We start from the raw sequence: 20,339 nt of genomic DNA on the forward strand, positions 1-20,339 counted from the left end.
ACAGATGAGCGAACGTCAATACGCCTCGACAGCTCGCCATTAACTATTAAACTGGTCGTGCAGTTTAAGTACGCCATGCGCACACCTTTACAAAGGAGCGACCCAAGCCCCGCATACTTTAAAATAGAGAAAAGAACTTCGTGGGGGACTCGATCGAAAGCCTTCGAGAGGTCTATTTGTAGCATAGCTACTCTGAGGTACTCACTGTCACAGTATTCTAAAATGGTTCTAGCGACATGGATATTCGTGTATATCGACCTGCCACGGATACCACATGTCTGGTGATTTCCAACAAGATCGCCAATCACAGATTGTAGCCTATTTGCAAGAACCTTCATGAATATTTTATAATCAACGTTCGTGAGTGTTATCGGCCTGTAGCCATTCACACTTTTAAGTTTCGCTTCCTCCTCACTCTTTGGCAACAAAATTGTGTGGGCTCTCGAAAATGAGATGGGCAATGCCCCCTTCTCCAACGCTTCTGAATACAACTTCTGCAAAGCTACAGCCATTTCATATTTAAATTCCTTATAAAAGACGGCAGTCAGACCATCTGGTCCAGGCGCCTTGCCTGGGTTTAAATCCTCTATGGCCTTAATTACTTCTGCGACAGTGATTTCACGTTCCAACGATTCAGTTTGTACAGACTCAAGTTTGGGTAGGCATAAAAGGAATTCTTCATTAAACCCCTTTTTGCGGAGGACCTGAAGGGAGAAGAGTTCAGCATAGTGTTCCTCGAAGGCATTCTGGATGGAAACCTGCTCGCTCCGCACCACACCTTTATATTCTATTTCCAAGATTTCATTTTTACGCGCGTACAGCTTTTCATCCGACAAGGTTCGCTTTGTGGGCGCTTCACCTAACAGTTTCTCCGACCGCGCCCGGATTACTGCGCCTCTGTATTTCTGCTCGTCGACTGCTTCCAATTTCAGCTTAATATCCCTAACATCTTCTATGAAAGTCTGAGACTTATCTGTTTCCTGTCTGAGTAGTTTTTCTAAGTGCTTTCTTAAGCTTTTTTCCTCCATACGTGCATGATGTTGGATTATACCTCCCCTTTCAATGGCTTTCATTTTCACGCATTGTTTGAAAAATTCCCACTTCTCCTCATTGCTCTTGCTGTCCTGCGATAAAAGGGACGCGATGGCTTCCTTGGTTGCTTCAGCAAACACTTCATCCTCTAGCAATTTAGCATTAAATTTCCACATCTCATAGCATATTTTTTTCTTTTTCTTTTGTCCTAACGTGACCATAACTAAGCTGTGATCGCTGAAGGACACAGGCTCTACACAATAATTTTCACACAGCACTGCCAACTCAGTTGACACATAAATCCTGTCAAGCCGTGCTTGACTTGCCCCCTGATGATGGGTAAAATGATTACTTTTCCCTCCACAGGCTAGGTGGGCAGCGTCAACCAAATCCAAACGCGCCACTATTCCTGTAAGGAAGTCGGCGCTCGCATCCCTACACCTCACCCCCCCTAGACGATCTTCGGTTTGCAACACACAATTAAAATCCCCCAACAGAATAACTTGTTTGTCACACTCTATAAGGGGCTCAATGTCCCGAAAAAACTCAAACCTCTCTTTGACCTTCCTGGGGGCATATACACACACAACACGAAAGCTACATGCGCCCCTCGAAAAGTCACACGCCACAAATCTCCCTTTCTGACAGGCCACTACACTCTCAATTACAACACCGACCGCATTCTTAATGCATAAACAGCAGCCAGCCGAGTTTCCGTCCGCGTGGCTTACACAAACATTGAAACGCGCTCGGAACGGGGCGACCATGCAGTCTGTACCACTTTCGCTATCTACCTTGGTCTCTTGGATGGCGACCACGTCCAGCTCTCTCTCGTGTAGCAGCCGCTGCACCTGGTATTGTCTTCGCCTGCAGCTCAGTCCACGCACATTAAGCGTTCCCACTCGAAGTGGGCCGCCCAAAGACGACACTCCTAACGCAAGCACGGGAGAGATTGTTCACCCTCGCACATCCATGGACGACCCGAAACCAGTACGACTCACTTTTGGCTCGGCGGCGGTTGTTCACTGGCGCCGTCGCCTGTTGCTGCGTGCGCACGATCGCGGGACGCTGTTCTCGTGGTAGGAACGTATTTCCCTTTCTTCCCCGTCGCCGTCTTCCATTCATTTTCTAAGCGCCGCAGCCTTTGCGCCGCGACAGCCTCCTCTCCCTTCTCGCGGGGACGCTTTGCGCTGGCCTGCGACACATCCATGGCCCCCCCGCCGTCGCTCTCCTCCTCTATCGTCTGTCTCACCTCTTCTTCTTGTACATCCTACTCTCCTCCAGCATTGGATTTGCTGGCGCACCCTCCTGCTCCTTTTCGCCATGCTTTCCGGCATCCTCGGCGTCTCCCTCGACCGTAGCTGCTTGCGCGGCCATCTTGGCTCCATCGTCGTTCGTTGTTGCGGTGGCCTCCGCCGGTGCTGCAACGCCGCCGCTGCTGCGCTCGTTGTCGGGCGCGCTCAAAGTCGCGGTCGCCGCGTTCTCTGCTTCCTCCTCGTCCATCAGGTTGTTCGTGGTGCCGCTGGGTCGTCCGTTGCCTGCTACGCGCGCGTACGTGCGCACGCAGTCCTGCCTAGTGTGCCCAAACCCGCGGCACTTTGCACACTGCGGGGTCTGGCAGTCGCGCCTGATATGCCCCTTCATCCTGCAATGCAGGCACGTAGGCGCGCGGCCCGGCACCACGCACAACACCGAACCTTCTCCGTACGCGAACAGATCGGGGATGGCGTCCGGCGTGATCCCTTCGTGCAGCACCATACGCACAGTTCGCGTCGTGGAGTCGGGGAGATCGAAACCTGGCACCCTCCACTCGTCCAACTTTACTTCTTTCACTTCTCCGAAATCCTCTAACAACCTTACAACCGCTTCATTTGGGTCGTCGAACGGGACCCAATGCAGCTTTAAGGTGACTTCTTGCTTCGCAGGGTCTATCACTGCGCAATAGCGTCCCTTTACCTTGAGTCCTGAGCTCCTCACGAGTGCCTCCTTCGCCTGTGCCGACCTCAACTTCACGAGCCACACGTGGCTCATTTGGTAGGGCCCTATACCACTCACCGCCTTTATGACGCCGAGTTCCTCCAGGGGTGCACGAAAGTCCTCGATGCGGTACGGCCGTGCGTCGAGATCTCCGTGCAGTACAACGCAGGCCTTCATCCCTTCGTTCGCCGGCAGCGCGGGCAGCAGGAATCGATAGCCGGCGGGCGGCCCGCTCCGCGGCGAAACCGGTTCGGCGCCTCCGCTCCCTCGTACTCCTGCGGAGCTCGCCATCGCGCGACCGCTCCCTACGAGAACCGGTCGGCGAGTGAGCATGGTATGGCCGATGGCGAAAATCAAAGCCTTACGTGCCGTTTTATTACACATCACACCAACAACCAGCATCTCTGCCATTTCACCTGTTGTTCGTTGTTCGGCAGGACACACGGCCGCCGCAACACATCACTCCATATCCTAGGGATCCCGCGACGTCGCACGAAGCCCTCAAGTCGCCGAACATTGCTGCGCGCACTTGGGGAACACTTTTGGAAACGTATGTGGCCTTGAGTCTTTGTAGTCACGCTGGCTAGACGTTGGAGAATGCTTCCGTTTGTTGCAGATTAGCCGCAGGTGCTTCGGAAGTGCGAAATGCCTGCTTTCACGACCTTCGAGGGGCAGAGTCAGTCACAGGTAATCCGCCGCGTCCTACGAAGGGTGGAAAATCGGCTAACTCGCCCGCTGCGCTGCGGCGAAGCATCATCTAGCGGTCTCTCCGCGCCCCCGCCACCGCCAGGGGGCAAACGAAACTTGGTGGGGGAAAAAAATAAAATAAATAGAAGCAACTCTTTCAACGCAAATTAATGCGAAAAGTTTTAAAAAGCAAAAGAGGATGCCATCGGCACTCGGTGTTCCCAGGTGGTCTCGATCCCAAGTACTGACCGAGCCCAATGCTGCTTAGCTTCGGTGATCGGACGAGAACCGGCGTATTCAGCATGGTATGGCCGATGGCGAAAATAAAAGCCTTACGTGCCGTTTTATTACACATCACACCAACAACCAGCATCTCTGCCATTTCACCTGTTGTTCGTTGTTCGGCAGGACACACGGCCGCCGGAACACATCACTCCATATCCTAGGGATCCCGCGACGTCACACGAAGCCCTCAAGTCGCCGAACATTGCTGCGCGCACTTGGGGAACACTTTTGGAAACGTATGTGGCCTTGAGTCTTTGTAGTCACGCTGGCTAGACGTTGGAGAATGCTTCCGTTTGTTGCAGATTAGCCGCAGGTGCTTCGGAAGTGCGAAATGCCTGCTTTCACGACCTTCGAGGGGCAGAGTCAGTCACAGGTAATCCGCCGCGTCCTACGAAGGGTGGAAAATCGGCGAACTCGCCCGCTGCGCTGCGGCGAAGCATCATCTAGCGGTCTCTCCGCGCCCCCGCCACCGCCAGGGGGCAAACGAAACTTGGTGGGGGAAAAAAAAATAAATAGAAACAACTCTTTCAAGCAAATTAATGCGAAAAGTTTTAAATAGCAAAAGAGGATACCATCGGCACTCGGTGTTCCCAGGTGGTCTTCCTCCCAAGTACTGACCGAGCCCAATGCTGCTTAGCTTCGGTGATCGGACGAGAACCGGCGTATTCAGCATGGCATGGCCGATGGCGAAAATCAAAGCCTTACGTGCCGTTTTATTACACATCACACCAACAACCAGCATCTCTGCCATTTCACCTGTTGTTCGTTGTTCGGCAGGACACACGGCCGCCGCAACACATCACTCCATATCCTAGGGATCCCGCGACGTCGCACGAAGCCCTCAAGTCGCCGAACATTGCTGCGCGCACTTGGGGAACACTTTTGGAAACGTATGTGGCCTTGAGTGTTTGTAGTCACGCTGGCTAGACGTTGGAGAATGCTTCCGTTTGTTGCAGATTAGCCGCAGGTGCTTCGGAAGTGCGAAATACCTGCTTTCACGACCTTCGAGGGGCAGAGTCAGTCACAGGTAATCCACCGCGCCCAACGAAGGGTGGAAAATCGGATAACTCGCCCGCTGCGCTGCGGCGAAGCATCATCTAGTGGTCCTTCCGCGCCCCGCCACCGCCAGGGGGCAAACGAAACTTGGTGGGGAAAAAAAAATAGAAACAACTCTTTGAACGCAAATTAATAAGGGACGTTTTAAAAAGCAAAAGAGGATGTCATCGGCACTCGGTGTTCCCAGGTGGTCTTCCTCCCAAGTACTGACCGAGCCCAATGCTGCTTAGCTTCGGTGATCGGACGAGAACCGGCGTATTCAGCATGGCATGGCCGATTTTTTTTTTTTTTGGTAAAGCATGTCATGGCCGATGGCGAAAATCAAAGCCTTACGTGCCGTTTTATAACACATCACACCAACAACCAGCATCTCTACCATTTCACCTGTTGTTCGGCAGGACACGCGGCCGCCGCAACACATCACTCCATATCCTAGGGATCCCGTGACGTCGCACGAAGCCCTCAAGTCGCCGAACATTGCTGCGCGCACTTGGGGAACACTTTTGGAAACGATTGTGGCCTTGAGTCGTTGTGGTCACGCTGGCTAGACGTTGGGGAATGCTTCCGTTTGTCGCACATTAGCCGCAGGTGCTCCGGAAGTGCGAAATGCCTGCTTTCACGACCTTCGAGGGGCAGATAGAAAGACGAGTCAGTCACAGGTAATCCGCCGCGCCCAACGAAGGGTGGAAAATCGGATAACTCGCCCGCTGCGCTGCGGCGAAGCATCATCTAGTGGTCCTTCCGCGCTCCGCCACCGCCAGGGGGCAAACGAAACTTGGTGGGGAAAAAAAAAATAGAAACAACTCTTTGAACGCAAATTAATAAGGGACGTTTTAAAAAGCAAAAGAGGATGCCATCGGCACTCGGTGTTCCCAGGTGGTCTCCCTCCCAAGTACTGACCGAGCCCAATGCTGCTTAGCTTCGGTGATCGGACGAGAACCGGCGTATTCAGCATGGTATGGCCGATGGCGAATATCAAAGCCTTACGTGCCTTTTTATAACATATCACACCAACAACCAGCATCTCTACCATTTCACCTGTTGTTCGGCAGGACACGCGGCCGCCGCAACACATCACTCCATATCCTAGGGATCCCGTGACGTCGCACGAAGCCCTCAAGTCGCCGAACATTGCTGCGCGCACTTGGGGAACACTTTTGGAAACGATTGTGGCCTTGAGTCGTTGTGGTCACGCTGGCTAGACGTTGGGGAATGCTTCCGTTTGTCGCACATTAGCCGCAGGTGCTCCGGAAGTGCGAAATGCCTGCTTTCACGACCTTCGAGGGGCAGATAGAAAGACGAGTCAGTCACAGGTAATCCGCCGCGCCCAACGAAGGGTGGAAAATCGGATAACTCGCCCGCTGCGCTGCGGCGAAGCATCATCTAGTGGTCCTTCCGCGCCCCGCCACCGCCAGGGGGCAAACGAAACTTGGTGGGGAAAAAAAAAATAGAAACAACTCTTTGAACGCAAATTAATAAGGGACGTTTTAAAAAGCAAAAGAGGATGCCATCGGCACTCGGTGTTCCCAGGTGGTCTCCCTCCCAAGTACTGACCGAGCCCAATGCTGCTTAGCTTCGGTGATCGGACGAGAACCGGCGTATTCAGCATGGTATGGCCGATGGCGAATATCAAAGCCTTACGTGCCTTTTTATAACCCATCACACCAACAACCAGCATCTCTACCATTTCACCTGTTGTTCGGCAGGACACGCGGCCGCCGCAACACATCACTCCATATCCTAGGGATCCCGTGACGTCGCACGAAGCCCTCAAGTCGCCGAACATTGCTGCGCGCACTTGGGGAACACTTTTGAAAACGATTGTGGCCTTGAGTCGTTGTGGTCACGCTGGCTATACGTTGGGGAATGCTTCCGTTTGTCGCACATTAGCCGCAGGTGCTCCGGAAGTGCGAAATGCCTACTTTCACGACCTTCGAGGGGCAGATAGAAAGACGAGTCAGTCACAGGTAATCCGCCGCGCCCAACGAAGGGTGGAAAATCGGATAACTCGCCCGCTGCGCTGCGGCGAAGCATCATCTAGTGGTCCTTCCGCGCCCCGCCACCGCCAGGGGGCAAACGAAACTTGGTGGGGAAAAAAAATATAAACAACTCTTTGAACGCAAATTAATAAGGGATGTTTTAAAAAGCAAAAGAGGATGCCATCGGCACTCGGTGTTCCCAGGTGGTCTCCCTCCCAAGTACTGACCGAGCCCAATGCTGCTTGGCTTCGGTGATCGGACGAGAACCGGCGTATTCAGCATGGTATGGCCGATGGCGAATATCAAAGCCTTACGTACCTTTTTATAACACATCACACCAACAACCAGCATCTCTACCATTTCACCTGTTGTTCGGCAGGACACGCGGCCGCCGCAACACATCACTCCATATCCTAGGGATCCCGTGACGTCGCACGAAGCCCTCAAGTCGCCGAACATTGCTGCGCGCACTTGGGGAACACTTTTGGAAACGATTGTGGCCTTGAGTCGTTGTGGTCACGCTGGCTAGACGTTGGGGAATGCTTCCGTTTGTCGCACATTAGCCGCAGGTGCTCCGGAAGTGCGAAATGCCTGCTTTCACGACCTTCGAGGGGCAGATAGAAAGACGAGTCAGTCACAGGTAATCCGCCGCGCCCAACGAAGGGTGGAAAATCGGATAACTCGCCCGCTGCGCTGCGGCGAAGCATCATCTAGTGGTCCTTCCGCGCCCCGCCACCGCCAAGTGGCAAACGAAACTTGGTGGGAAAAAAAAAATAGAAACAACTCTTTGAACGCAAATTATAAGGGACGTTTTAAAAAGCAAAAGAGGATGCCATCGGCACTCGGTGTTCCCAGGTGGTCTCCCTCCCAAGTACTGACCGAGCCCAATGCTGCTTAGCTTCGGTGATCGGACGAGAACCGGCGTATTCAGCATGGTATGGCCGATGGCGAATATCAAAGCCTTACGTGCCTTTTTATAACACATCACACCAACAACCAGCATCTCTACCATTTCACCTGTTGTTCGGCAGGACACGCGGCCGCCGCAACACATCACTCCATATCCTAGGGATCCCGTGACGTCGCACGAAGCCCTCAAGTCGCCGAACATTGCTGCGCGCACTTGGGGAACACTTTTGAAAACGATTGTGGCCTTGAGTCGTTGTGGTCACGCTGGCTATACGTTGGGGAATGCTTCCGTTTGTCGCACATTAGCCGCAGGTGCTCCGGAAGTGCGAAATGCCTACTTTCACGACCTTCGAGGGGCAGATAGAAAGACGAGTCAGTCACAGGTAATCCGCCGCGCCCAACGAAGGGTGGAAAATCGGATAACTCGCCCGCTGCGCTGCGGCGAAGCATCATCTAGTGGTCCTTCCGCGCCCCGCCACCGCCAGGGGGCAAACGAAACTTGGTGGGGAAAAAAAATATAAACAACTCTTTGAACGCAAATTAATAAGGGATGTTTTAAAAAGCAAAAGAGGATGCCATCGGCACTCGGTGTTCCCAGGTGGTCTCCCTCCCAAGTACTGACCGAGCCCAATGCTGCTTGGCTTCGGTGATCGGACGAGAACCGGCGTATTCAGCATGGTATGGCCGATGGCGAATATCAAAGCCTTACGTACCTTTTTATAACACATCACACCAACAACCAGCATCTCTACCATTTCACCTGTTGTTCGGCAGGACACGCGGCCGCCGCAACACATCACTCCATATCCTAGGGATCCCGTGACGTCGCACGAAGCCCTCAAGTCGCCGAACATTGCTGCGCGCACTTGGGGAACACTTTTGGAAACGATTGTGGCCTTGAGTCGTTGTGGTCACGCTGGCTAGACGTTGGGGAATGCTTCCGTTTGTCGCACATTAGCCGCAGGTGCTCCGGAAGTGCGAAATGCCTGCTTTCACGACCTTCGAGGGGCAGATAGAAAGACGAGTCAGTCACAGGTAATCCGCCGCGCCCAACGAAGGGTGGAAAATCGGATAACTCGCCCGCTGCGCTGCGGCGAAGCATCATCTAGTGGTCCTTCCGCGCCCCGCCACCGCCAAGTGGCAAACGAAACTTGGTGGGAAAAAAAAAATAGAAACAACTCTTTGAACGCAAATTATAAGGGACGTTTTAAAAAGCAAAAGAGGATGCCATCGGCACTCGGTGTTCCCAGGTGGTCTCCCTCCCAAGTACTGACCGAGCCCAATGCTGCTTAGCTTCGGTGATCGGACGAGAACCGGCGTATTCAGCATGGTATGGCCGATGGCGAATATCAAAGCCTTACGTGCCTTTTTATAACACATCACACCAACAACCAGCATCTCTACCATTTCACCTGTTGTTCGGCAGGACACGCGGCCGCCGCAACACATCACTCCATATCCTAGGGATCCCGTGACGTCGCACGAAGCCCTCAAGTCGCCGAACATTGCTGGGCGCACTTGGGGAACACTTTTGGAAACGATTGTGGCCTTGAGTCGTTGTGGTCACGCTGGCTAGACGTTGGGGAATGCTTCCGTTTGTCGAACATTAGCCGCAGGTGCTCCGGAAGTGCGAAATGTCTGCTTTCACGACCTTCGAGGGGCAGATAGAAAGACGAGTCAGTCACAGGTAATCCGCCGCGCCCAACGAAGGGTGGAAAATCGGATAACTCGCCCGCTGCGCTGCGGCGAAGCATCATGTAGTGGTCCTTCCGCGCCCCGCCACCGCCAGGGGGCAAACGAAACTTGGTGGGGAAAAAAAAAATAGAAACAACTCTTTGAACGCAAATTAATAAGGGACGTTTTAAAAAGCAAAAGAGGATGCCATCGGCACTCGGTGTTCCCAGGTGGTCTCCCTCCCAAGTACTGACCGAGCCCAATGCTGCTTAGCTTCGGTGATCAGACGAGAACCGGCGTATTCAGCATGGTATGGCCGATGGCGAATATCAAAGCCTTACGTGCCTTTTTATAACACATCACACCAACAACCAGCATCTCTACCATTTCACCTGTTGTTCGGCAGGACACGCGGCCGCCGCAACACATCACTCCATATCCTAGGGATCCCGTGACGTCGCACGAAGCCCTCAAGTCGCCGAACATTGCTGCGCGCACTTGGGGAACACTTTTGAAAACGATTGTGGCCTTGAGTCGTTGTGGTCACGCTGGCTATACGTTGGGGAATGCTTCCGTTTGTCGCACATTAGCCGCAGGTGCTCCGGAAGTGCGAAATGCCTACTTTCACGACCTTCGAGGGGCAGATAGAAAGACGAGTCAGTCACAGGTAATCCGCCGCGACCAACGAAGGGTGGAAAATCGGATAACTCGCCCGCTGCGCTGCGGCGAAGCATCATCTAGTGGTCCTTCCGCCCCCCGCCACCGCCAGGGGGCAAACGAAACTTGGTGGGGAAAAAAAAAATATAAACAACTCTTTGAACGCAAATTAATAAGGGATGTTTTAAAAAGCAAAAGAGGATGCCATCGGCACTCGGTGTTCCCAGGTGGTCTCCCTCCCAAGTACTGACCGAGCCCAATGCTGCTTGGCTTCGGTGATCGGACGAGAACCGGCGTATTCAGCATGGTATGGCCGATGGCGAATATCAAAGCCTTACGTGCCTTTTTATAACACATCACACCAACAACCAGCATCTCTACCATTTCACCTGTTGTTCGGCAGGACACGCGGCCGCCGCAACACATCACTCCATATCCTAGGGATCCCGTGACGTCGCACGAAGCCCTCAAGTCGCCGAACATTGCTGCGCGCACTTGGGGAACACTTTTGGAAACGATTGTGGCCTTGAGTCGTTGTGGTCACGCTGGCTAGACGTTGGGGAATGCTTCCGTTTGTCGCACATTAGCCGCAGGTGCTCCGGAAGTGCGAAATGCCTGCTTTCACGACCTTCGAGGGGCAGATAGAAAGACGAGTCAGTCACAGGTAATCCGCCGCGCCCAACGAAGGGTGGAAAATCGGATAACTCGCCCGCAGCGCTGCGGCGAAGCATCATCTAGTGGTCCTTCCGCGCCCCGCCACCGCCAAGTGGCAAACGAAACTTGGTGGGAAAAAAAAAATAGAAACAACTCTTTGAACGCAAATTATAAGGGACGTTTTAAAAAGCAAAAGAGGATGCCATCGGCACTCGGTGTTCCCAGGTGGTCTCCCTCCCAAGTACTGACCGAGCCCAATGCTGCTTAGCTTCGGTGATCGGACGAGAACCGGCGTATTCAGCATGGTATGGCCGATGGCGAATATCAAAGCCTTACGTGCCTTTTTATAACACATCACACCAACAACCAGCATCTCTACCATTTCACCTGTTGTTCGGCAGGACACGCGGCCGCCGCAACACATCACTCCATATCCTAGGGATCCCGTGACGTCGCACGAAGCCCTCAAGTCGCCGAACATTGCTGGGCGCACTTGGGGAACACTTTTGGAAACGATTGTGGCCTTGAGTCGTTGTGGTCACGCTGGCTAGACGTTGGGGAATGCTTCCGTTTGTCGAACATTAGCCGCAGATGCTCCGGAAGTGCGAAATGTCTGCTTTCACGACCTTCGAGGGGCAGATAGAAAGACGAGTCAGTCACAGGTAATCCGCCGCGCCCAACGAAGGGTGGAAAATCGGATAACTCGCCCGCTGCGCTGCGGCGAAGCATCATGTAGTGGTCCTTCCGCGCCCCGCCACCGCCAGGGGGCAAACGAAACTTGGTGGGGAAAAAAAAAATAGAAACAACTCTTTGAACGCAAATTAATAAGGGACGTTTTAAAAAGCAAAAGAGGATGCCATCGGCACTCGGTGTTCCCAGGTGGTCTCCCTCCCAAGTACTGACCGAGCCCAATGCTGCTTAGCTTCGGTGATCAGACGAGAACCGGCGTATTCAGCATGGTATGGCCGATGGCGAATATCAAAGCCTTACGTGCCTTTTTATAACACATCACACCAACAACCAGCATCTCTACCATTTCACCTGTTGTTCGGCAGGACACGCGGCCGCCGCAACAGATCACTCCATATCCTAGGGATCCCGTGACGTCGCACGAAGCCCTCAAGTCGCCGAACATTGCTGCGCGCACTTGGGGAACACTTTTGGAAACGATTGTGGCCTTGAGTCGTTGTGGTCACGCTGGCTAGACGTTGGGGAATGCTTCCGTTTGTCGCACATTAGCCGCAGGTGCTCCGGAAGTGCGAAATGCCTGCTTTCACGACCTTCGAGGGGCAGATAGAAAGACGAGTCAGTCACAGGTAATCCGCCGCGCCCAACGAAGGGTGGAAAATCGGATAACTCGCCCGCTGCGCTGCGGCGAAGCATCATCTAGTGGTCCTTCCGCGCCCCGCCACCGCCAGGGGGCAAACGAAACTTGGTGGGGAAAAAAAATAGAAACAACTCTTTGAACGCAAATTAATAAGGGACGTTTTAAAAAGCAAAAGAGGATGCCATCGGCACTCGGTGTTCCCAGGTGGTCTCCCTCCCAAGTACTGACCGAGCCCAATGCTGCTTAGCTTCGGTGATCGGACGAGAACCGGCGTATTCAGCATGGTATGGCCGATGGCGAATATCAAAGCCTTACGTGCCTTTTTATAACACATCACACCAACAACCAGCATCTCCCCGCACGGGGCACCTTGAGCAATCTTGGTGACGGTACTGGCGATACCGTGGACCCCGAGCCCCCAAACATAAGCTGGATCCAACCGTGGTGATGTGTTTTTAAGGTGAAGGGTAGAAACCTCTAACGGTGGCCGTCGGAGCCCAGGTCAAGCTCCGGCGGATGGGCTCCCTGTCTGTTTACCAGGCAGGGAGCTCCGGGACCTCCTCAGCTATCAGGGTAAGGTTGTGGAAGAAAGTACCCCCGTCTCCCTGCTTTTATACTATGCTTTATGGTATTGTCTAAACCCCCCCCAACCGTGATCGGTCCCTGAAAAGGGGCCGCACCGAAGTATCCTTTCCTCCGTTGCCGTCGTTAACCTTTCCTGAACCGGACCAGTTTTCTCGATTTCTTGTGATGGAATCCCTCAATCCAACCCACCCTCTTGCATCTCATTCAGTCTTCTTGATCGCCAAGTATCTTGAAGCCATAGTAAGAAAATCGTATAAATGCAAAAAACAAAGGTCCGGTCAACTCCTCATCGAAATAAATGACAAGCAGCAGTCCACGAAGCTTCTAGCTCAGACTAGACTGGCTGATCTAGACATCCGGGTCACACCCCATCGGAGCCTCAACAGCTCGCAGGGTGTGATATCCGAGACAGACCTCCTGAACGAAACCGATGCGGATCTCCTTGCCGGCTTGAAGGATCAGGGCGTCACTGCCGTGAGACGCATCACCATCCGCAGAGACGACAAGGAGATTCCCACCAAACACATTATCTTGACTTTCGACCGCGCAATTCTTCCACAATACATAAATGCAGGTTTTATCCGTTGCTCCATCCGTCCGTACATCCCGAACCCGCGGCGCTGTTTTAAGTGCCAGCGGTTCGGGCATGGTACGAACTCTTGCCGTGGCCGAACGACGTGTGCAAAGTGCGCGGCGCACGATCATCTGAGCGAGAACTGCTCAGCCGAAACTCTCACTTGTGTAAACTGCGGGGGGCCGCATGCGGCATACTCCCGCAAGTGCGAAAAATTTCAACTAGAAAAGAAAATCATCAACATCAAAGTCACTGAAAACATCACCTTCCCAGAGGCGCGAAAGAGGTTCGCCTCTTTCCCCCTGGGGAGGTACGCCGACGCGGCTCGCCGGGGGGCGGAGCGGCGTCTCGTTTCCACAGGGACCCAGTTCAGCGAGTCTGACCTGGTCCCTCGCCCGCCCCCCCCCCCCCCCCCCTGGGTTGCCTCTGGCAGCCCAACCCGCCACCACGCCGCTTGCTGAGGCAGCAGCGGTTGTGGTGGCAACCTCTTCCGTCGGGACCGGTGCCGCTCCCGCCTCTGTCTCCCCGCCCTCCAGTGCGTTGGAGGGTACAGAGGTGATGGACACCACGGGCCCCGCACCGGTTCCCACCGCCACCGCACCGCCTGTGCCACCTCTGGCGCCCCGGACGCCCTCGGCGGTGACGGCTCAAACGAAGGGCTCCCGAGGGGTGGCCAAGTCCAGGGGGCCCGGTCCGTCGGGCACCCCTCGGACATCCGACGACGAGATGGATGTCGGGCCGTTCCTGCCTGCAACGCAGCGCAAGGAACGCGTCCCGACGCCAAAGCCTCCCGACAAGCCAAAAAAGGCGAGAGTCACAGCCCCGAAAGACGACACATAAACAAACACACACACTCCAGTAGCTCTCACACTAAATAATGGGAAGAGAAAACATAATTCAATGGAACTGTAGAGGCCTTCTTAAAAATCTTGACGATGTATACGAAATACTGCATGCTAATCAGCCAAGTGTGATGTGTCTTCAGGAGACGCATTTGAATTCCAAGCACACAAATTTCTTAAATAGGTACATGGTCTTCAGAAAGGACAGGGATGGCTGCACACACTCTTCGGGCGGTGTAGCCATAATAGCCCGGAAATCCCTAGCATGCCACCCTGTCGCTCTCAACACCGTCCTTTAGGCTGTAGCAATACGCACAATAATTTTTAATAGGTTGATAACGGTATGCTCCATATACATTCCTCCTGATGTCACACTTTTGAGCTCTGACTTCGAGGCGCTGGTCGACCAGCTGCCCGAACCGTACATCCTAACAGGCGACCTTAATGCACACAACTCTCTTTGGGGCTCCTCCAGAACGGATGCCCGAGGTCGCCTGTTGGAGAAGTTTCTTACATCCTCCGGAGCATGCCTTTTCAACAAAAAACAGCCTACATATCATAACTTAGGACACAATACATACTCTCATCTTGACTTGGCTATTGGTTCCGCAGTTCTCTTTCCATGTCTTGAGTGGGGTGTGGGCAGGGACCCACATGGTAGTGACCATTTCCCCACTTCATTAACGTATATAGGTATAGGCCCGAGCAGTCCATCTTTCCATAACAGGTTTAATGAATCCAAAGCAAACTGGAGTACATTCACAGAAACATCTAAACTACACCACACAACCATAAAACACCTACACGTGGAGGAAGCCGCCCAACTCGTCACGGCGCACATCCTCGACGCCGCCGAAAAGTCCATTCCCCAGGCCTCCAGTGGGTCCCGCAGCCCAAGGAGGCCCTGGTGGAACGAGGACTGCAGGCGGGCGCGAGAGGCCCAGAACAAGGCGTGGGGTGTCCTTCGCCGGTACCCCACGTCAGATAACATCATTTCTTTTAAACGGGCAAAGGCTTTTGGAAAGCGAGTGCGTCGTGAGGCGAAAAGGGAGAGTTGGCGCACCTTCCTCACTTCCATCAACTCGTACACTGAAACACAAAGTCTGGACACGAATACGAAAACTAAAAGGACAACAGACACACAGCCTGCCCCTGGTTAGTACAACAGGGGACACACTGGAAGACCAGGCTAACACACTTGCACAACACTTCGAACACGTGTCCAGTTCAGCACACTACACAAACACTTTCATGAAACACAAAACATCTGTAGAAAAAAAGTCCCTGCGTGATAACAACAAGTCGCACACTTCTTACAATTCTCCTTTTTCAATTCATGAGCTGAAGGTTGCTCTGAGCACATGTAAGCCTTCAGCTCCAGGTGCAGACAAAATCACATACACCATGATACAACACCTACACCCAGACACTCTTGAAACACTCCTACATCTATACAACAACATATGGCTTTCGGGGCACATTCCTCGCTCTTGGAGGGAGGCTATAGTAGTGGCTTTCCTGAAGGAAGGAAATGACCCTTCCTCTCCCGCCAGTTATCGCCCCATTGCCCTGACAAGCTGCCTGTGCAAGCTCCTCGAGAAGATGATAAACAGGAGACTCGTGTACTTCTTAGAGTACAACGGTCTTCTCGAGAGCTGCCAGGCGGGCTTTAGGGCGGGGCGATCTACGAATGATCAACTCGTTGCGTTAGAGTCATATATTAAAGATGCTTTCCTGCATAAGCAGTACTGTATGACAGTATTCTTTGATCTTGAAAAGGCGTACGACACTGCTTGGCGGTACGGCATCCTCAGCGATTTGAAGTCCTTTGGTATGTCGGGTACCATGTGGAACACGCTTGCCAGTTACCTCTCCGAAAGAACGTTTCGCGTGCGAGTTGGAACTGCACTCTCTAGAGTTCATGTGCAGGAAAACGGTGTTCCGCAAGGTGGAGTTTTGAGTTGCACGTTGTTTATTGTAAAAATGAACTCTCTTCGGAAGGCTCTGCCACCAACCATTTCCTGCTCAATCTATGTAGACGACGTGCAATTATCCTTTAAGTCTTGTAACCTGTCTATCTGCGAGCTCCAAGTCCAGCTTGGTGTTAACAAGCTAGCTGGCTGGGCAGATAGCAACGGTTTTAAATTTAATCCAGTAAAGTGTACTTGTGTTTTGTTTTCGAAAAGGCGCGGCATTCGGCCGGATCCAGACATCAAACTCAATGGTGTCTCAATTCCAGTCAGAAATGAACACAAGTTTTTAGGTGTAGTCCTTGACGAAAAGCTCTCGTTCATTCAACACATAAAACAACTGAAACATAAATGCTTAAAGGCCATGAATATACTCAAGGTTCTCTCCCACTCTTCATATGGGGCTGACAAACAACTTCTTTTACGTGTTTTTACCAGCCTGATAGGTTCACGATTAGACTATGGAAGCGTTGTTTATGCGTCAGCAAGTAAGACATCCCTCAAAATGCTGGACCCAGTGCTTCATCTGGGGCTCCGGTTGGCATGTGGCGCCTTCCGGACTAGCCCGGTCGAAAGCCTCTATGTGGAGTGTAATAAGTGGAACCTACAACGTCAGCGAGCATACACAGATCTTCTTTTTGCTTTTAAAATTTCATCTATGCCACACCATCCTTTTAAATCGGCTTTTTATGATACGTCTCAGACTGCACTACTCCTAAACCGACCATCGTTCTCTGCGCCCTTCTCTTACAGAGTTAGAGAGGAAGCGTCAGAGCTTTCTGTCTCCTTTTTAGACACCATACAAAGTTCTCAAACAGATTTTATAGCACCATGGCATCTCCGCCCTGTATCATGCGACACATCCTTCACACATGTAGATAAAAACCGAGCTCCCACATGTGCAATTCTGCAGCACTTCTTGTATTTGCAGCAGAAGTATCAATTTTCTGAATTTTATACGGACGCCTCTAAAACTGCCACCTCTGTGTCCTGCGCGGCGCATGGGCCCGGCCTTAATGTCACTAGAACTCATAACAGTAATACCAGTATCTTTACGGCAGAGGCTAATGGTGTACTTCTTGTTGTTAATCATATCCTTCAAAGTCACATCCCACAATCCATTATATATACAGACTCCCTCAGTGTCGTGCGGGCGTTGTCGTCATCGTCTTCAAAAAATCACGTGGTAAATCTAATAGTCAAGGGTATTATGTCGGTGTATGTACGCAAATTTGAACTGGTTCTTTGCTGGGTCCCTGGCCACAGTGGTATAGCCGGGAACGAAGCAGCGGACCGAATGGCTGCTGCTGCTACACTCTCGAATACAGTAGACATAACCACATTACCCTACACCGACGTGAAACCACACATCAGACAACAACTTCGCAAAACATGGCAAGCCCACTGGAGTGAACAAACAGACAACAAGTTACACGTAATAAAACCACACTTGGGACCACACACCACCGACACACGCAATAGATACGCTGAAGTCGCCTTGGCTAGATTACGGATAGGGCACACTCATGCAACGCACTCGCACCTTCTCACGGGGTCTCCAAGACCTCTGTGCAGCAGGTGCGGAGAGGCCCTATCCGTGATCCACATCCTCATACAATGTAAGGCACTCGACACTACACGACGCAAACACTTCCCTCAACTACACACACGACATATTCCACCACACCCGTCATACTTCTTAGGAGACGATGCCATGTTTTCTGTTCAACGCACCTTTCAGTTCCTATCAGAAGTTCACTTTTTACAACTCATCTCATACCACCCATAGTTTTACCCCTGGTCCTATACACCAGCCACCTTATTTATTTTTTAACCACTCTTGTTCTTCACCCTGGCCCTTTATACCAGCCGTGCTCATAGCTTTTAACTGATTTTATTTCTTGTTCTCACCTCATCAAATCACTTTGTGTTTGGCGCTCTTTGCCCATGTCGGCCTTGCGCCAATAAAATCAAACCATCATCATCAACAACCAGCATCTCTACCATTTCACCTGTTGTTCGGCAGGACACGCGGCCGCCGCAACACATCACTCCATATCCTAGGGATCCCGTGACGTCGCACGAAGCCCTCAAGTCGCCGAACATTGCTGCGCGCACTTGGGGAACACTTTAGGAAACGATTGTGGCCTTGAGTCGTTGTGGTCACGCTGGCTAGACGTTGGGGAATGCTTCCGTTTGTCGCACATTAGCCGCAGGTGCTCCGGAAGTGCGAAATGCCTGCTTTCACGACCTTCGAGGGGCAGATAGAAAGACGAGTCAGTCACAGGTAATCCGCCGCGCCCAACGAAGGGTGGAAAATCGGATAACTCGCCCGCTGCGCTGCGGCGAAGCATCATCTAGTGGTCCTTCCGCGCCCCGCCACCGCCAGGGGGCAAACGAAACTTGGTGGGGAAAAAAAATAGAAACAACTCTTTGAACGCAAATTAATAAGGGACGTTTTAAAAAGCAAAAGAGGATGCCATCGGCACTCGGTGTTCCCAGGTGGTCTCCTTCCCAATTACTGACCGAGCCCAATGCTGCTTAGCTTCGGTGATCGGACGAGAACCGGCGTATTCAGCATGGTATGGCCGATTGCGAATATCAAAGCCTTACGTGCCTTTTTATAACACATCACACCAACAACCAGCATCTCTACCATTTCACCTGTTGTTCGGCAGGACACGCGGCCGCCGCAACACATCACTCCATATCCTAGGGATCCCGTGACGTCGCACGAAGCCCTCAAGTCGCCGAACATTGCTGCGCGCACTTGGGGAACACTTTTGGAAACGATTGTGGCCTTGAGTCGTTGTGGTCACGCTGGCTAGACGTTGGGGAATGCTTCCGTTTGTCGCACATTAGCCGCAGGTGCTCCGGAAGTGCGAAATGCCTGCTTTCACGACCTTCGAGGGGCAGATAGAAAGACGAGTCAGTCACAGGAAATCCGCCGCGCCCAACGAAGGGTGGAAAATCGGATAACTCGCCCGCTGCGCTGCGGCGAAGCATCATCTAGTGGTCCTTCCGCGCCCCGCCACCGCCAGGGGGCAAACGAAACTTGGTGGGGAAAAAAACAATAGAAACAACTCTTTGAACGCAAATTAATATGGGACGTTTTAAAAAGCAAAAGAGGATGCCATCGGCCATAGAGATAATATACTGACTCTAGAGGGAAAGCGCGCCGCTGAGCCAATGCATTGGAACCGTACGACACATAGTGGCAGACATGATACAACGATTTGAAGGTTGCCAGCTGAGTTTTTGCTTACTAAAAACGGCGAAAGCGATGGGTTGTAATCTGGCAACGTGCTACTGTGGCGTTTCCGCGTCCGGCTAGAGAAGCATGCCGGGAATAATTGTAACATGGCGGACCGCTGGCCGGGCGGATTTTGTGTAGGCGGCGTCGACATGTAGCATTGCGTAGTTTATCTCCTGTGGGTAGGTAACCGACGTGTTTTCGGTTTAGCGTACGTGTGACTTATATGTACTGAGACTATTTGAGCAAGATGTGGCAACGCTCACACAACACGTGCGCGCAAGCTCGAATGCGACTGATCGCATGCGCGAGGACACCAAGGAGTCAGCTGATCCGTACTGGGCGCACAGAAAAATAAATCTCCGTATGATCTCCGTGCATTTTCGCGCTGTGCCGCTTTATTTGCCATTCTGTGACATTTTGCGAGTCGCTCAAGGCTTTTCAAACGAAGTGAAGTGAACTGTGGCTTTAGCTCAATGTAAAACCTTTATTGACACACACAAAAAAACATCGCATGGGCCAACGCTGATATTGCCGGTGAGTCGCGGCGCTTTGAAGCACAGGAACGAAAGAGCGCGGTCGACCGCAGGCCAACGGAGTGGAAGAATGCATGCCAAGGGAGTATCCGAAATACAGTCCGCGGCGTGTCCGGTTTTCTTTTCTGTCTGTATTCGTCAAGTTCTAGCTGCGTTCCACCACTTCAAAGGGAAAGCTTGCGGGACTGAATGCGCAGTATTGAATGGGCAGTAATTTACCGCACATAGCGCGCGAGGAGAGAACACTGACTTATTGATTTATTGTGACTGATTAAAAAAGAAACCGCATTTCGTTACCTATTTTTTCGTTCTACCTTCACGAACGATTGCGCGAAAGTTCGA

General features: G+C 52.4%; 12 non-coding genes and 3 pseudogenes across 12 annotated transcripts; all 15 read right to left on the reverse strand.

Annotated features, from left to right (window-relative positions):
• Positions 1–3,896: 3,896 nt before the first annotated feature.
• Positions 3,897–4,015, reverse strand: LOC144171184 (5S ribosomal RNA; annotated as a pseudogene).
• A 535-nt stretch (positions 4,016–4,550) lies between these two features.
• LOC144171144 (5S ribosomal RNA) lies at positions 4,551–4,669 on the reverse strand. The gene has a single exon (XR_013322873.1). It is a non-coding gene; the product is annotated as a 5S ribosomal RNA (ribosomal RNA).
• A 530-nt stretch (positions 4,670–5,199) lies between these two features.
• LOC144171200 (5S ribosomal RNA) lies at positions 5,200–5,318 on the reverse strand (annotated as a pseudogene).
• Positions 5,319–5,888: 570 nt separating this feature from the next.
• On the reverse strand, positions 5,889–6,007 carry LOC144171034 (5S ribosomal RNA). Its single transcript, XR_013322766.1, has one exon. It is a non-coding gene; the product is annotated as a 5S ribosomal RNA (ribosomal RNA).
• A 535-nt stretch (positions 6,008–6,542) lies between these two features.
• On the reverse strand, positions 6,543–6,661 carry LOC144171045 (5S ribosomal RNA). The gene has a single exon (XR_013322777.1). It is a non-coding gene; the product is annotated as a 5S ribosomal RNA (ribosomal RNA).
• A 533-nt stretch (positions 6,662–7,194) lies between these two features.
• On the reverse strand, positions 7,195–7,313 carry LOC144171087 (5S ribosomal RNA). The gene has a single exon (XR_013322818.1). It is a non-coding gene; the product is annotated as a 5S ribosomal RNA (ribosomal RNA).
• A 533-nt stretch (positions 7,314–7,846) lies between these two features.
• On the reverse strand, positions 7,847–7,965 carry LOC144171056 (5S ribosomal RNA). The gene has a single exon (XR_013322788.1). It is a non-coding gene; the product is annotated as a 5S ribosomal RNA (ribosomal RNA).
• Positions 7,966–8,498: 533 nt separating this feature from the next.
• On the reverse strand, positions 8,499–8,617 carry LOC144171088 (5S ribosomal RNA). Its single transcript, XR_013322819.1, has one exon. It is a non-coding gene; the product is annotated as a 5S ribosomal RNA (ribosomal RNA).
• A 533-nt stretch (positions 8,618–9,150) lies between these two features.
• LOC144171067 (5S ribosomal RNA) lies at positions 9,151–9,269 on the reverse strand. The gene has a single exon (XR_013322799.1). It is a non-coding gene; the product is annotated as a 5S ribosomal RNA (ribosomal RNA).
• A 535-nt stretch (positions 9,270–9,804) lies between these two features.
• LOC144171068 (5S ribosomal RNA) lies at positions 9,805–9,923 on the reverse strand. The gene has a single exon (XR_013322800.1). It is a non-coding gene; the product is annotated as a 5S ribosomal RNA (ribosomal RNA).
• Positions 9,924–10,458: 535 nt separating this feature from the next.
• LOC144171089 (5S ribosomal RNA) lies at positions 10,459–10,577 on the reverse strand. Its single transcript, XR_013322820.1, has one exon. It is a non-coding gene; the product is annotated as a 5S ribosomal RNA (ribosomal RNA).
• Positions 10,578–11,110: 533 nt separating this feature from the next.
• LOC144171079 (5S ribosomal RNA) lies at positions 11,111–11,229 on the reverse strand. Its single transcript, XR_013322810.1, has one exon. It is a non-coding gene; the product is annotated as a 5S ribosomal RNA (ribosomal RNA).
• A 535-nt stretch (positions 11,230–11,764) lies between these two features.
• Positions 11,765–11,883, reverse strand: LOC144171069 (5S ribosomal RNA). The gene has a single exon (XR_013322801.1). It is a non-coding gene; the product is annotated as a 5S ribosomal RNA (ribosomal RNA).
• A 533-nt stretch (positions 11,884–12,416) lies between these two features.
• On the reverse strand, positions 12,417–12,535 carry LOC144171091 (5S ribosomal RNA). The gene has a single exon (XR_013322822.1). It is a non-coding gene; the product is annotated as a 5S ribosomal RNA (ribosomal RNA).
• Positions 12,536–18,685: 6,150 nt separating this feature from the next.
• On the reverse strand, positions 18,686–18,804 carry LOC144171185 (5S ribosomal RNA; annotated as a pseudogene).
• Between the last annotated feature and the right edge of the window lie 1,535 nt (positions 18,805–20,339).

This window comes from Haemaphysalis longicornis, unplaced genomic scaffold, assembly GCF_048455015.1.
Source record: "Haemaphysalis longicornis isolate Haplotype H1 unplaced genomic scaffold, Haemaphysalis longicornis Haplotype H1 scaffold_2, whole genome shotgun sequence".
Lineage (NCBI taxonomy): Eukaryota > Metazoa > Arthropoda > Arachnida > Ixodida > Ixodidae > Haemaphysalis > Haemaphysalis longicornis.